The sequence below is a fragment of the Vombatus ursinus genome, unplaced genomic scaffold, assembly GCF_900497805.2.
Source record: "Vombatus ursinus unplaced genomic scaffold, bare-nosed wombat genome assembly UNPS02009824.1, whole genome shotgun sequence".
Lineage (NCBI taxonomy): Eukaryota > Metazoa > Chordata > Mammalia > Diprotodontia > Vombatidae > Vombatus > Vombatus ursinus.
In genome coordinates this window covers 9393456-9408950 of record NW_020949602.1, presented here as the reverse complement: position 1 = coordinate 9408950, position 15495 = coordinate 9393456, and the positions used below count along the sequence as shown (strand labels likewise).

Sequence of the window (15495 nt, the reverse complement as noted above, 5' to 3'; positions counted from 1 at the left end):
AGGAAGAGAATGGTGGGTCAAGCGTTGGCCATTGGGTGTCCCATATGTTTTTAAATCAGTATGAAATAGTCTTGGTGCTTGCATGGTGCTTTATAGTATAGTTTGGAATCTAGCCATCTTAGTTCCGCCTCGGACCTATATTTTCATCATCTTCCTTGAAATCCTAGACTTTTGGTTTCCTCAAATGCATTCTGTTATTACTTTGTCTAACCGTAAAGTATCCCCTTAAGGTAGTGTGATTGGTGTAGCAGCGAATTTGTAAATTAGTTTAGGTAGTGTTATTACAATTTTTTAAAATTCTGAGCACCTACAACTATGTAGCAGAACAGAAAAAAGAGGATTGTACGTGAAACTAAAGGTTTCTATTTTACACAGTTTGCTTTTCCTTTAAAATATATAATAAATTAAACCTGTAGTTCTCGAAGCTGTCCTTGTCTGTGATTTCTCATGGTCTACCTCTGTTCTCTTTTGTGTATTTAACCAAGGTGCTTCAATGACTCTTTAAATTTGTTTATATATATATATATATAATATCTTTTTTATTTTGTTAAATATTTCCCAATTACATGTAAATTTTTTGAACATTCAGTTTTTAAAATTCTTGATCCAAATTCTCTCCCTCTCTCCCACTTTTCTCCTATCCCTTGAGAAGACAAGCAATACAACATAATTATACATGTAAAACATATTTCTGTATTAGCCATGTTGCAAGAGAAAACATGCACAAAACCAAGAATAATAGAGAAAGTAAAAACAAAAAAGTCTTTTTTTTTTTATGGCTAAGCAATGGGGTTAAGTGACTTGGCCGGGGTCACACAGCTAGTAAGTGTCTGAGGCCAGATTTGACTCAGGTCCTCCTGACTCCGTGGTTGGTGCTCTATCTACTGCACTATGTAGCAGCCCACCCAAAAAAGTATTCTTCAGTCTGCATTCAGAGTCTGTCATAGAAGTGGATAACATCTTTTATCATGGCCATTGTTTTGATGGGAGACACGTCTTTTACAGTTGACTATCATGCGATATCATAATGTTTTCCTGGTTCTGCCCATTTCACTTTACATCAGTTCATATAAGTCTTCCTAGGTTTTGCTGAAACCATCCCCCTTGTGATTTCTTATAGCATGATCATATTCCATCACAATCATACACTACAACTTGTTCAGCCATTTTCCAGTTGATGGGCATTCTCTCAATTTCCAGTTCTTCACCACTACAAAAAGAGTTGCTCTAAATATTTTGTACACCTAGGTCCTTTTCCTTTCTCTTTGATCTCTTTGGGATACAGATCTAGTAGTGCTATTGCAGGGCAGCTAGGTGGCAGAGTGGATAGAGTGCCACACCTGGACTCAGGAAGACTCATCTACCTGAGCAGACATCTGAATATCTAGATATCTGCGTAGGTGTCTAGATATCATATCTGGCCTCAGACACTTCCTAAGCGTGACTTGAAGTCAGTCACTTCACCCTGTTTGCCTCAGTTTCCTCATCTGTAAGATGAGCTGGAGAAGGAAATGGCAAACCACTCCAGTATCTCTGCCAAGAAAACCCCAAATGCGGTCACCAAGAGTCAGACATGACCGAAAACAATTGAGCAACAGTGGTATTGCTGAGTCAAAGCATATGTATGTACAGTTTTATGGCCCTTGGGGCATGGCTCCAAACTGTTCTCCAGAATGGTCGGACTAATTCATAACTCCATCAGCAGTACATTAGTGTCCCAATTTCTCCACATGGTCTCCAGCATTTGTGCTTTTCCTTTCCAAATGACCCTTCCTTCTTTCTTTATTTCCTTCTTTTTCACCAAGTCTATGCACATGCCTTTCTTACTCCCGGAAAAGTAAAACCCCTGTAACAAATATGCATAACCAAGCAAAATAAATTTGGACACATTGGCCTTGTCCAAAATGTCTGTCTCATTCTGCATCTTGAGTCCATCAGCCCTCTTTCAGAAGGTGGGTAGCATGCTTCGTTGGTTCTCTGCAGTTGTAATTGCATGCATTGCATGCATGCGGGTCAGTGCACGGATCAGAGATCTGATGTCTCATAACATTGTTATGTATAAATTATTCTCTGGTTCTGCGCACTTCACACTGTCCTGGTTCATATAAGTCTTCCCGAGTTTCTCTGAAATCATCCTTGTCACAACGGTATTAAATTCTATTCATATGCCATCATTTGTTCAGCCATTTCCCATTTGATGGGCATCCCTTCAGTGTTCAGCTCTTTGCTCCTACAGAAAGAGCTGTGAGAAATCTTTTTGTAGGCATAGGACCTTTTTCTCTTGCTTTGATTTCTTTGGGGATGTAAGCACAGGTAGAGATTTATTGTTATGTCAGAGAGGGTGGTCACTTTGGGAGCAGAGTTTCTAGAATGGCCGTGCTAAGTCACAGCATCACCAGCCGTTCAGTGGGGGTTGGGGTGGGGGAGTGGGTGTCTGTTCTCTCTGGAGCTTGTCCCTCAATTGTCATTTGCCTTTTTTCTCAACTTTACCAGTTTGATGGGAGTGAGGTAGAACCTTAGAGCTGTTTGGATGTACATTTCTTTAAATACTGGTGATCTAGGACAGTTTTTCATATGGCTGTTGATAGCTTAGATTTCTTCCTTTGAAAACTGCCTGTTCGTAGCTTTTGAGCATTTATCTATTGGGGATAGATTCCTGAGGTAAGATAAGCTCTCTCTATCTCTGTCTCTCTCCCCACTCTCTTTTCCTCTCCCCTTCTCTCTGTCTCCTATCTTTCTATCCCCCCTCTCTCTTTCTCCTATTCCTGCTCATCTCCTCTCTCCTTTCTCTCTGTCTCTCTCCTCTCCTCTCCTCTTCCTCTCTCTTCTTTCTCTCCCTTTCCCTCTTTCTTCTTTCATCTCCTCTCTTCTTCCTCTCTCTGTCTTCTCTGTTTCTTCTCACTCTCTCTCTCTCCTCTATCTACTTTCTCTCTGTCCCCTCCCCACCAATCTCCCACCTCCTCTCCCTCCCCTCTCTTCCCCCCTCCCCTCTCTCTCTCCCTTCCCTCATCCCTTAAGTCCTAGTTTAGATGCCACATTCTCCATAAAACCTGCTCTCCTTCTTTCGAGCAGGAAGTGAGCTTTCCCTTTTCTCCTTTTTGCTACAACACTTTGAACTTCTCCTTGGATCTGACGTAGTCTGCTTTGTATCAGGAATTTGTATCTTTTTCTTTTCATTCCCTATTCAATTGAAAGTGCCTTGAAAGTGGGGCCTGTTTCATTTTTGTCCTTGTACCTCAAGCACCTAACACAGTTCCCTGCACACAGCAGACACTTAATTAGTGCTTATTGATTAATGGTCTAGTGCTTTGCATATTTTTAGATTAGATCTGTGATTTCATTGTGAAGAACTCCCAAGTGAGGAAACTCCCTCCACCGATGCCGCTGCTCTGCTGCTGAGAATCTTAGAGTTGCCTTGGAGCACTGAGAGAGACTTGCCCAGGGTCACACAGCTGGTGTCAGAGGCATTGCTTGAACTCAGGTTTCTCTGACTCTTCCCCATTATCCCCTGCAACCTCTTGGCTTACATGGAGTAGGCTTTTTTTTTTAATTGGATAATTTTGTTTGATTGGAAGGATTGGAAGAATTAAATTCAATTTTTTCAACAAATCCTTATTAAAAGCCTAGAAAGGCAGGCCTCTAATCAGCTTTTAATAAGAGTTTGTGGTTAAATGGAATTTGATTCCACTAATCCACCCCACACATTTCTGCCAGATGAGTATGTCGCTTTTGAAGCTGGCCTCTCTCTCTTGCCCAGGCTGCTGATTGGCAGGGAAGCTTTGCCACTCTCTCTTTCCCACCTGGGTTCCTTCCTTTCCCCATTAGAAAGCCTGGCGGCCTCCCTTCTCCTGGGTGCTCACACCATTGGTATTGGAATTAGTGTGGACGCCTGATCTGCTTTAGTTTTCCTGCAGCTCACAACACCTGAGCTCAAAAGATCCTTCCTGGCCCTGGAGAGAGGATCACAGGCTGGGCCTCTACATACACACACAGAGTCAGATTTGTCTTTCCAATGCAGGAGTTGTGACTTCATCACTCCCCTGCTCAGACACCTACCATGGCTCCCCATGGCCTCTCAAACAATGTCTGGACTAAGTCAAGGACTTTCCTCAATATGACTCATGCTTATGCCTGTCATGCTCCATCCAAACCGGTCTGCTTTTTCTTCCCTGGACATGTCCTGAGCCCTCCTGGGTCTGGGCTGTTGTCTTCATCATTCTCTACGGCTGGAGAGTCACCTCTCCCGCCATCTTGACCTGATGAATTTCTACCTGCCTTTCTTTCCAAGGCCCAGATCAAGTAACTCCTCTTCTGTGGAGTCTTTCTTGATCTCCCAGGTGGAAGTGACTTTTTCCTTCCTGGGCCTGCCGCCATTTTGTTTCTGCCCCTCCTGTGAACTCATTGCACTGTCTTTGGGTTATACTTAAGCATGTGTTAGCTCCCCACCCTGACTGTTGCTGTAGCCTTCACAGCACCTTCCTTGCACATAGTAGGCCTTCAGCAAATGTTTCTGGAATGAATGGATGTTAGCATTGGAAAGAATATTTGAGGTCATCTGGGCCAAACTTCTTACCTGACAGAAAAAGAAACTGAGGCCCACAGAGATTCTTGCTCCAAAACCACCTAGGGTCAGAATCTAGATTTAAAAGCCTTGAAATTCAGACTATATGTAGAACAGGTTTTTTTTTTTTTAATTTAAGTGTTTTATTGGAAATTTAGCTATAGAACAACCGGTCAGCTTTCTTTTGATTTTATGAGATTTCCTCTCTGTCCATGCTTAAAGGAAGGAAAAGAATGTGATTCAGTTCAACTAAAACATTTATTAAGCACCTACTGTGTACTCTCATAGTTTGGTGTTTGGTTACCTCTTTCTAGTAAATGGGCTTGAAGTCAGAGGACCTGGGTTTGAATCCCAGCTCTGTTACTTTCTAGCTATGTTATCTTGGTTACATTATTCAAGTTGTTTGAGTCACAGTTTCCTCATCTGTGAAACGAGGAGGTTGGTTTTCCAGATCAAAATCCTGTAGTCTCTCTGTTTTGCTGTCTTTGGGTGAATATCTCTGTTTTTTCCCTTTGTGTTTCTGTGTGTCTCTGACTCTGTGTATGTTATCTCTCACTGGCTTATATTAAGTGTGTGCTGGGGATACAGAGACCCAAATGAAACTCTCCCCACCCTCAGGAAGCTTACATTCTTTGAGGGGAGACAAGGGTTCTCCTCCCCCCCAACAGGCTTTGGTTTGCACTCTCTGTTCCTTTCCCATCCTGTCTCCAAAGCTTCCTATGTCCAGGGGATGCCCCTTCCCCTTCCCAACCCCCACCCCAAGTCAGGAGAGGTGACCATCAGCTGTCACTGGGACCCCAGGCATCCACTTGTCAGGTTTCTCTGCAAATTCCATCGCCACGCTGCTCAAATGTGCTGCCGTAACTCCTGACCATTCTCCCTCCCCCACTATTCCTGAGGCCTTCCTGAGAGAAAAAAAGAAAAATCTGGGTTGAATTATAGCCTTCTGTAAATGGACTTTACATGCCTTTTTCCACCCCTTTTTTTTAACATGCAGGCTAGCATTACAATTGCAAGCAGTTCATTAGCAGAGGCATCCATCCAAGCCTTGTTTGATAACTTCCCTTGACCCACTGCTATTTATACAGCTGCCGGGGAAGGTCGACAAAATCAGGTACATGTATTTTCTCACGTAGAAAGGCTCACGTGTCAGTATTTTAGGTGAGTGTTGGTCTGGGTCTGTTTAGAATTGATACAGTGTGCCAAAAAAAACATTAGTTTGGGAGGACTTACACTCAGATCCTGGCTCAGGGCCTGACCTCTGGGTCAAGGGTTGTCACTGCCCCTTTGTGGGCTTTGGTTTCCCTCTTTGTCCCATAAGAAGCTTAGAGGAGATGCTTTCCAAATTCCCTGACAGCTTTACACCCTATAACCCTGAGGCAAGCTACACCTCAGTTTCTTTTTTTTTTAATTGAAATAATAAAAGTCATACCCCTTTCCCTCCTAGGAATGTGAGGAAAATGCTCTGTTAAACTTTTAAGTGCTATGGAAATGTGAGTGGTAGCCCAGGAAGCCTCACTGAGGGGTCCCGGTAGAGCTGACCATCTAGGGGCTGTCTTTTGGAGTATTCTTTTTTCTTTTAACCCCATCAAAACTTCTCAGTTTTGTGACCCATTCTCTCAGGATCTCTCTAAGGCTAACTTGATAAATTCATCTACAGTAAGCATTAATTGGGGGGCATGGTGACTGACTTTGAGAGAAATTATTATTTCTCTCTTATATTTAATTACTAATTATTGAATGAGGACCAGGGTTTTTCCCCTTTTCTGCTTCCTCATCCAGAAATCAACTAGTGTGGGAAATCTTGTTTAAAAACTTTCCCAGACAAGAAAGCTAACATCTAATTAAAGACAGTAAAGAAATTCTAAGTTGAGGTGAATGGGTGGATTCCTGCTCATTGTGTTTACTCACACAGGTCTGGGAAAATGTAGATGCTTCCCTTTGTCGGACAGGTGATATGGAAATTGATAAGTCTCTTTGACCAAGGTTTAGGTGATCCAAGTCACACACCCCAAGACCCTCGTGGTAATATAGCCTAGTCTCTCATTGTAATATTCATTCTCTCATTAATTGTTGACCAATCAGAGTTGATTGCCAGCCTCAGGAACACCCACTGTTCCAAGGGCATGTAAACTGTGAGCTCACTGCCATGATTGGTCTTCTGGCATTCAAGAGTGTCACTGACCCTTTTATTGGTAAAATGCCAGCATTATTAATTAAATGATTAATTACCCAGATACTGTGTCTCTCAAACTTTTTAAATGCCACCGTCTTTCCCAAGAGGCTTCTCCTACTCTTCCTGGATGATCTGCCTTTCTCACCTGCTTCCTTCACATCTGACTTGAATCTTGAACCCGGACCTGGGCTTGGACACTTAGACTCATTTCCTGTTTGTGTCTTTTCCTTGAGTCCCCTTGGAACTCATGCTGCCGACCGGTCTGTTCAGACCATCCCTCCCAGAATCCTCTGGCCCACATGGACCTGGCGGATTTCAGCATTTCAGAAGAAGGGGTTTTGTCAGACTGATCTGATCCCAGAACTTGGAGGTTGGAAGAAAGCTCAGCATTCCTCTCCTTGGGGGCTTAACCTTTTTATGTGTCTTCCCGGGGCAGGTCAGGGAAGCCAGAGACCCCTTTTCAGAAGAATGTTTTTAAATGCAGAGAATGACAAAGAAGCCCTGTAGCTGGTTCCATGTTCTCTCCCCCATTAGGCTGTAAACTCATTGGGGGCAGGGTCTGGCTTGTAACTTTCCTTCTATCCTCAGTACTTAGCATAGGACCTGGTACGCAGTAGGTGCTTAATCAGTGCTTGTTGACTTGATTATTGAAATGTAGCAATATAAATATTTTTAAAACAAATTCATTGACCCCAGGTTAAGAATCCCCAATCTAGTCAAAATTCATGAAGCATCTCCACCGAAACATCTCACTTAGATCACTTTCTACCTGTGTGACCTTGAGTAAGTCACTCCCCTCCTTTAAGCCTCTGTAAAATGGCCTCTGAGGTCCTTCTGCTAGGTCCACGATCCTGTGATCCCATGTGTTTATTCTTTTCCATTACATTCTTCAAGGGAGAATGCCATTTTCAAAAGAAACAGTAGTAATAATAACTGGCCTTCGTGTAGTGCTTAAAGACTTGTAAAGTGCTTTGCATGAATTATCTCTTTTGATTCTCGCAAAGATGCCATAAGGTAGATTATCATCCCCATTTTACAGATGAGGAGCCTGAGTCTCAAAGAAGTTATGTAGCTTGACCCTGCCCAAAACTAGTCAAAACCAGGTCTCTTCAAGGCCAGCTGCCTTCACAAGGTAGAGCAAATCAGTCAGTCAATCTGCAAGCATTTATTAAGTACCTTCTTTGTACCGAGGACCGAGGATACAAGAGAAAGAATGAAACAGTCCCCATTCTCAAGGGGGAACCAAAGGAAACTCTTTAAAGGCTGTTTGCAAGGGCGTCTTAACTCACCTCTGCGCCATGTAGAAGTGTTGGTCCCTGGCATATCCATCTTTTGTTCTGATGGGCCCAACCGGGTGGGAAAGACTTCAGGTCAAAGCTTGGCCATAGGTGTCATCTCTAACCAGCCATGCAAAGTTCAGGGAGACTTATTTATCTCCACAAGATGGAGTGCACAGTGATGGATTCTTTTGGCCACAGTGACTCACAAGGACCATATCCTGTTGTATGGAGTTGGCCATGTTCTGTGTGGGCGCCATCCATGTCAGTGAAGTTGTTGATCTGCTGAAGAAGTTTGAAGGAGGTGAAAGGACCTTTTAGCACTTTCAGGTTACAGAATGCCTTTTAATATCATCTTATTTCATTCTTACAGCAACCTCGAGGAAACTGAGGCAGACAGAGGTCGAATGACTTACCCAGGGTCACACAGACGATAAGCGTCCAAGCTTGGATTTGAACTGAAGTCTTTCTGACTCTAGGCCCAGAGTTCTATCAGCTGAGCCATCTAGCTGCCTCATACATAATGAATCAATGTATAAACGTTTATTAAGTACCGACTATGGGCCAGGCCCTGTGTTAAGTATTAGAGATAAAGAAGACAAAAACAAAGTTGTCCCTGCCTTCAAGGAGCTTACATTCTATTGGGGGAAATAACCAGTACACTGAGAGATAAATATAAAAAATATATACAAAGTTTATACAATGTAATTTGGAACAAGCACTAGAAGCTGGGGGAAGGAGAGCTCAAGAAAGGCCTCATGTAGGGGGTACTACATGAGTCATATTTTGAAGGAAGCTAGAGATTCAAGAGGGGAAGGTGAGAAGGGAGTATATTCCAGGCACTGGAACAGCCAGAGCAAAGACCCAGAGATGGGAGATTGAACATCATGTGTGAGGAGTGGTAAGTTTCATAAGAATGGAGAATCCTAGGCATAGGCAACTAGGTAGTACAGCTCACAGAGCACTGGACTTAGAGTAAGGAAGTCCTGAGTTCAAATCTAGGCTCAAACACTTAATAGCAAATCACTTCACTGCTATCTGCTTCAGTTTCCTCATCTGTAAAAGGTGGATATGAGATAATATTTGTAAAGTACTTCTCAAACCTTAAAGCACCATATAACTGTTAGCTATTATTATTATTATTATTGTTATTATTATCCAATGGATTCCACCAAATCGCAGATGAGAAGTTAGCAATTCAGTAAGACCCTGAATAGTTATACCATACACCAAAAAAAAAAAAAACTGTCTCTTTCCCAAGAAACAGGAAGCAACTGGTTATCGATGTGGGAATCATTTTGGAGTCAGTGGTCTGTGTGCAATCAGATTCTATGCTACTTAGAACAGAGGTCATAATCAGCAACAAATTTAGGAAATGATTAGAACAACGAATTAGAAGAAATGACAAAGATGAAAAGAAAATGACATCTGGAGCCGAAACAGCTCCTGCCTAGTCTCTTTGATCAGACTTGGTGGAAGAAAGTACTGAAAAGATGCCAGTCCTGATGTTATGGTCAGAATGAGAGGTGGGCAAGGGGGAGGGGTCCAGATGGGCAGCCCTGGGTTTGCCTTAGGGCCCAGGTTAAAAAAAAAAAAACCAAAAAATGTCAAGAAGACCATTGGTGAATTGAGGCCATTTCTGGAGGACACGGCCAAGACGTACTGGATGGGAGCAGCTGGAGTGGGGCTGTGTATGTGGGGGGGAGTACTAACATTGAGAAGCTCATAGAACCATCAAAGTAGGATCAACAATTCAGAGCTCGAAGGGGCCATCCCTGAACCTGGATTTTTCTTCCTTTATATTTACCATACAATTGATTTCCTTTATCCTATATATTTTATTTTATGTATTTTATTTAATATGTATTTAATATGTATGTATTATTCTGAAAACTCTATAAGCTTCACCAGGCTACCCTTTGGTCCTTGACCAAAAAGACATTTAAGAGCCTCCTATTCTACAGATGAGGAAACTGAGGTCCCTCGGTGTGGTGATGTAGCCTGCCTAGGTTCACATAGGTTCACATCACCTCAGGGTGATTTTGATTTATGTCTCTCATATTGTTAGTGACTTGGCACGTTCTTTCATGTAGTTGCTAATAATTACAAGTCTTAATTTATGAACTCTGCGCTCCTATCGTCTGACTATTTCTTGAGAAATTATTTTCAACAACATAAATGTTCTATTGATATTTTAAAAATCTTTGTATTCCCAATGATTTCCCTGCCTTCCCAAATTGAAGGAGATATGTTTCATCATCTGCCATCTGGAGCTGTCAATGGACAAGGAGTTTTTAAGTGCCTTCTATGTATCAGGCACTGTGGGAAGCTCTGGGGATAGGAAGACAAAGAATGAAGCAATCCTTGCTTACATTCTGCAGGGTGGATCACAAATGTATATATAAGAATAAGCAGAATCATAACAAATAAGTACAAGACTGATCATTGCACTGCTTGAGTTCTGATGGCTTACAGGTCACTCAACTCATCCTTCTGCTTCTGTTAACTTGGTTCAGACAAATCTTCCTAAATTTCTCTGGATTCTCTTCATGCTCCACCAGTTGGAATTTTGGCGTTGGGACATTGAGTCAGTAATGACTGGTGAATTTAATTCAATCGTCAATCAACCAACCGGTATTTATTAAGAGCTATGTGTGCCAAGGCCTAGGAATTCAAAGACAAAATTGAAACAATCTCTTCCCTCTTGGAGTTTATATAAATACCTTATATTGGAAACACAAGCAAAAAATGTTTCTAACTTTGTTACAAAAACTCTGACTGCAAATTTATTTTTTCCTGGCCCAGACCTACCTTTTCATTGAGATAGGAGAGTCTTCTTATGAAAGCTTCTGCCACCCAATGTAGACCAACCATTTAGGAATAATTTATAATTAAAGAGTTACTTTAAGGCACCAAGATGTTAAGGCGCTTGGCATAGACAGTCTGACTCTCTCACCTCTGCCCCACACTGCCCTTCTTTGAGGGCCCTCCACCGAGCTACACTTAGAGTCTGTGTAGTGATGCAGACATTCGGTTTGTTAAGGCTGTGGAAAGCCCTGATTCCTTGGCATTCTTGACTCAGCCTTGCCTGGCCCTCTTTTGTTCCTTGGATATTCATTCCTGTGCCCAGTGAAATCTCAGCTGCCAGGCATGTAAAGAGCCGCAGAGAATTAGCTGAAAATTGATTTTTCGGGGACAACAAAGTCCAGAATTCAAAGCTGTTCTGAAAAGTGGCTGAGCGCTTATCAACCATTTGCATTCAAGGCTGCAGGTGAGCCAGAGGGGATGGAGAACGTCTGATTCTTGAAGCCGGCTCTATGTTTAGCCAATGTGGGGTGAAGCAGGACCTGGAAACTATTGTGGCTCCTTCCTCATGGAACTGTTGGGACTGGATGAGACAGGAGCGTCTGATCTGGGGGAATCTGGGACCAAGCTTCCATCCTAATTGTGTGTGTGTGTGTGTGTGTGTGTGTGTGTGTACACACAGACCTTACTCTTGAAAAGTGGACAGTCTACTGGGGGGAAATCCAAATGTACACAGAATTTATTTGTGTAGTAACTAAATTGTAACCTATGAAATGTAAAAAATATAAAGTAATTTCTGTGTGTGTGTTTGTAGGCACTAACAATGAGGATGGGGGAATCCATTATGTAAACCTGGTGGAATGTGCTAAACCTGGAGTCAGGAAGGCTGAATTCGAATCCTGCCTCGGCCACTTGTCAAGATGTGTGAGCCTGGGCAAGTCACCTAACCTTTGTTTGCCTCAGTTTCTGCCCCCTTTTCCCCTATCCCCCAGAGTATTAAAATAGAACCTCAGTCCCGTATTCTCCCAAATCAGGGAGTGAGTGACGTTGGCAGGCGTGTGCTTTAGGAAGATTATCTGGCAGACTGCATGGAGGAGGGACTGGTGGGGAGAGGGTAGAAGCTGGGGACCAGACAGGATGCTATTGCAGTAGTCTAGACCAGAAAGAGGTGAGCAGGGCCTGAACTGGGGGGATATCTGGGTGAGTGGACAGAGATGGGAGAGGAAGAATGACGTCCCCTGGCCTGACCGCTGATTGGATGGGAGGCCAGTGGCGCCTTGGTCCTAAATCGAGAAGGAGGCGTCACATACAGTTGGCAAATTTATCAGTTAAAGATCAGGTCACACTTTTGTGGTTAGGGCCAGTCACTGTCTGATTGAAGACCCTCTTTCTTCCTCCATTACGACTCTGGCTGAGGCTGGGTCCCTTCTGTGAGATAGGGAATTTAAAAAACGTTTGTGGAAATTCAAACACATCAGTGGCTCATGAATACTTAATGTCATTAAATACGACTTCTGAGGTAGGGTTAATAGTTCTGAGAAGGTTTGACCCTGCCTCTTGTGTGATCTTGGATAAGTCACTTCATCTCTGAGGGCCTCAGTTTCCTTTTCTGTAAAGTGTGTGTGTGTGTGGGGGGGGACTAGTTGGCCTCCCCCCAGCTGTACCTCTAAGATCCTATTATCCAGAACATGTTATTAGACAAGTCTGAACTAAAAATGCACAATTAAACAGAACTCCCATTTGTGAATTTGCTAATCGTCCTCATCCTCAGACAGTGATTGAGCACCGTGTCACCCTTCAAGGAAGGAAGACCTGAGAAGGTTTTCCTGAGGGCAGGTACAGAGCTCCACCTTTCGTCCGTCTATTTTTGGAGGGGGTATGTAGTGATATTTAGAGAACACACCCACCATCAGTTAGACAGCTGGTTAACAAGCATTTATGAACTCTTCTGCCAGGCAGCGTGCTAGATGCTGCAGAGAGTAGTTCCTGCCCTCAAGGGGCTTACTGTTTAGCCTGCAAAGACATGTATATGTATATACAAGTCCACATGCTTGTACTGGAAGCAAAGCCTGTCATTGATGTACACACCCCTTTTTGTTAGAAGACTTTCTCTTCCCTGTTCCCCAGGTGACCAGGGTCCTTCTGCTGACCCCCTCCCCCCAGGCCTGGACAGTAATCCTCCCCACCCCTGGCCCAGGGCTTGGGGCTCTGCTCTGGGAGGGCAGTGGATGTAGCCTAAAGTGCCCTAGATGATGTCATGTAGATTCTGAGTTGGAAGGGACCTTAAAGGTCATATGGATCAGATTTGTACTTGACCAGAAATTACATAGACTCAGGAAATTTAGGGTCATAGGCTTTAAAGATGGAAGGAACCCTACAGATCTTCTGGTCTAGCACTCGCTTCCTCCAACCACCACGGAAACTCCAACATGTGGGGATCTAGCCAGTGCTTGAACACTTCCACTCACAAGGAGCTTACTACCTGTTTGAGTACCATTGTTACACTTTTAGATGGGCTCTACTAGGAAGTGGTTCCATGTGGGACTGAGTTTTGCCTGCTTTCTGAGGCTAAAGAATTAGAACAGGTCAGCCTGGAATATGTACTGAAAGACAACGATCTTGTCTCTCCCAAGACTTTTTGGTTTCCTCCAGTCTAAGCATTCCCCGTTCCTCCCTGTCTACCTCCAGGCTTGCTTCACTATCCAATAATTGATGATCTGTAAATAAATACTTCTGTGGGATCCAGGTGAGTTTCTATCTAAGGGATCCCTGAGGGGTATAAACCCAGGGTTCTTGTGCCTCTGGAGGGGGTTCAGGACACACCCTTCCCACCCCCTCACCAATGAGGAAATAGAACAACTTCACAGGGGAGTCATGAGTAAGGGCGAAAAAAATCCTGAATACAGTTGGTGTCCTGGATTACATTTCACGGGATGATGGGATTTAGGGCTGAAGGAATCTTACTCGTAGCTCTCTTGGACAGTGATGCCTTGAGCCTGTATTAAATTTCACAGGAGAGAATTGCATTCACCCATGGCCAGCAGATGGGGGAGATATTTTTGGTCTAGTGGGTCCTCAAATCACATCCAGTATTCAGGTGCCAGGCAGGTCCTACAGTCCGCTCAACAACCATTTACCATGTGCTCCCTGCCCCGTGCCCCCCCACTTCTCTATTCCCTCCCTTTCTAGTGCTTTCTTAAAAATAGGATTGTACATTTATTGCTAGAAGGCCATTTAGTCTAACTCCTTCATTTTACAGATGAGGAAACTGAGTCTCAAGGATATTAGGTGACGTGTCCAAGGTCACATAAGTAGTAAGAATCAGGAATGATTCAAAGCTAGGTCTTTTGACTCCAGAGCCAATGATTTCTCCGCTGTACCATTCTTTGTCTTTTTCTTTCTTTCTCTTTCTCTTTCTTCTTTCTTTTCTTCCCTCCCTTCTTTCCTTCCTTCCTCCCTTCCTTCCTTCTTTCCTTCCTTCCTTCCTTCCTTCCTTCCTTCCTTCCTTCCTTCCTTCCTTCCTCCCTCCCTCCCTTCCTCCTTTCCTCCCTTCCTTTTTCTCTTGCTTTCTTATTTGTTTTCTTGTTTTCTTTCCAACCTTTTCACTTTCCAGTGACTCAGGAATCTCCCTACCCCCTTTTTGGTTGATACCAACCAGTACTCCAGGTGTGAGGTGAGGAGAGCCTGCACCAGGGTGGGGCTGATGGCCCTGGAGAGAAGGGAGCTTAAACAAGAGATGTTGTGAAGGTAGAAATGAGAAAACTTGGCAACAGCCTGGATCTGTGGGGTGACTGAGTATGGGAAGTGTAGTATTGGGGTTCCTTAAACTGAATAGGGAGTTAGGAAGCGGGGAGGGCTTGGGAGAAAGATGTTGAGTTCACTTTTGGACATGCTGAGTTTAAGATGTCTAGGGACAACCATGTCAAGGTGTGCCGTAATCTAATGATATAATGATGATTATAATGATAATAGTGATTAGAGGGCAGGGTTTTGCCCCCCTTTTTTTATCCCCACTGTTTAGCACAGTGCCAGGCACACAGGAAGCCTTTAATCAACATTTATTGGCTGACTTAACTGACTTATTCCTGAATATGGGCACGGATCTGCAAGGACATTGCTTGGTCCAATAAATGAGGAGAAAATGGGCCAGCCTCTGAAAGTCCTCATGAATCAGAGAGATCACAGATCAGCCTTCAGTTCCATCAGAATTTCTTGAAGGAGCCAGCGTGGGGATGCAGGGCTGGCAGGATAAAAGCAGCCCCGCCCCTGCACCAGGCCTGTGGTGCTCCGGGAGGCAGGACTGCTCAGTCCTCAGCTGGGGAGGGACCTGGGGGTTGGAGCTGCACATGCCAGCCCGAGTGGGTGTGAAGGAGGCATTTGTGTGAAGCCTGGCATGGAGGTGGGCTTTGTGCTCGGGGGCCACCGTCAGTCAGGCAAGCGAGTTCAGTAGCTGCCACCAGGCTGCACGTACACGCTGAGTGGCTGCTCCCCAAGAATCCTCTCACCCCGGAAGAAAAGCAGGCATCGTGTGTGCTCGAGCCTTCCCAAGGAAACCCCTGAGGTGGTTTTCCTTCTGGGTTTCTTCCCTCTCCTCATTCCACTCCATTTCTTAAGAGAAGAAAGTACTTGATCTGCTGGGCACCCTTCCCCTCCCAGGGCTCTGGGATGCATCTCAT

General features: G+C 43.9%; 1 protein-coding gene across 6 annotated transcripts in view; it reads left to right on the top strand.

Annotated features, from left to right (window-relative positions):
- Positions 1-15495, top strand: part of KANK4 (KN motif and ankyrin repeat domains 4) — a 104020-nt gene that overhangs the window by 15218 nt on the left and 73307 nt on the right. The gene's annotated exons all lie outside the window — the stretch shown is intronic.